At 45.6% G+C, this 975-nt stretch overlaps 1 protein-coding gene across 10 annotated transcripts in view; it reads left to right on the plus strand.

Moving 5' to 3' along the window:
• Window positions 1-975, plus strand: part of ZNF691 (zinc finger protein 691) — an 82,865-nt gene that overhangs the window by 56,597 nt on the left and 25,293 nt on the right. The gene's annotated exons all lie outside the window — the stretch shown is intronic.

Genomic DNA, 975 nt, shown 5'->3' on the forward strand with positions numbered 1-975 from the left:
GATAGTACCTACCTCACATTCAAGATAACGCGTATTATCTTGATGCCTGAGCATCAAGGTCAGCACATAGCTGTCATTTTTCTGAATACCAGCTATCCTACGTGAAGGAAAATGGGAATGCCTCGAATGCCAAGATTTTTAGATTTTTCTCTAGGTAATAGAGATCAAACAGATTTTTAAGCAGTAGAGCGTGTTGATCAAAGGTGCTTGGAAGTGACTGAATCTTGGAGTCAAAAAGTCTGAAGCCGCTCTAATAGTTGCTTCTTTCCCATTCCCATCCAAATCTGTCTACCCTCAACCCATATGCATTTCAGAACGATGTTTCTAAAAACCAGCCATTTATATCTGCTTAGGTAAGTTACAGAGTAAGGTGGTGTATTTACAAGTTGGTTTGTCCAGATATACTATAACTTAGTGTCTGTATTTAATATTGACAACCAAAAAATATATATAAATATCTTCCAACTATACACAGCAGGGCAGGAGTGTTCACGTCTTCTTGAATAGTGAGTTCTCAGTTTCCCATGGCCCTCCTCTCTTGGTGACCGTCTGGCCCTCAGTGCAAAGGAGACTAGCACCTGGCAGCCCAGTCTGGCCCTTCCCCTCTCCTCCCTGTACTCCAGTGCTCCCAACTGGTCTCAGGCAAGGGAAGATTAATTTGAGTGGTTGGGTAGGAAGAGACAGGAATGGGCGAATCCTAATGGAGCCTGATCCTGGAGCCTGATCCCTAGGTGGGGAGACCCAGGCCCACAGAAGGAGTGGCCAGAGCCACCTCTTAGGGTAGAAGACTCATGGTTCGTAGTTCGATTAGTGTGTCCTTGGGTCATAGGTCCGGCCCTACAGATTAGCTTGGCAAAGAAGGCAAGTGTCTAGGCAGGGCTTGGTCCCCACCCTCAGGCACTGAGCCATTCAGGGTGAAGCCAGGGATGTGGATAAAGGAGACTCTGGCTGATAAAAAAATAATAACAAAATCAG

The sequence above is a fragment of the Pseudorca crassidens genome, chromosome 2 (assembly GCF_039906515.1).
Source record: "Pseudorca crassidens isolate mPseCra1 chromosome 2, mPseCra1.hap1, whole genome shotgun sequence".
NCBI lineage: Eukaryota > Metazoa > Chordata > Mammalia > Artiodactyla > Delphinidae > Pseudorca > Pseudorca crassidens.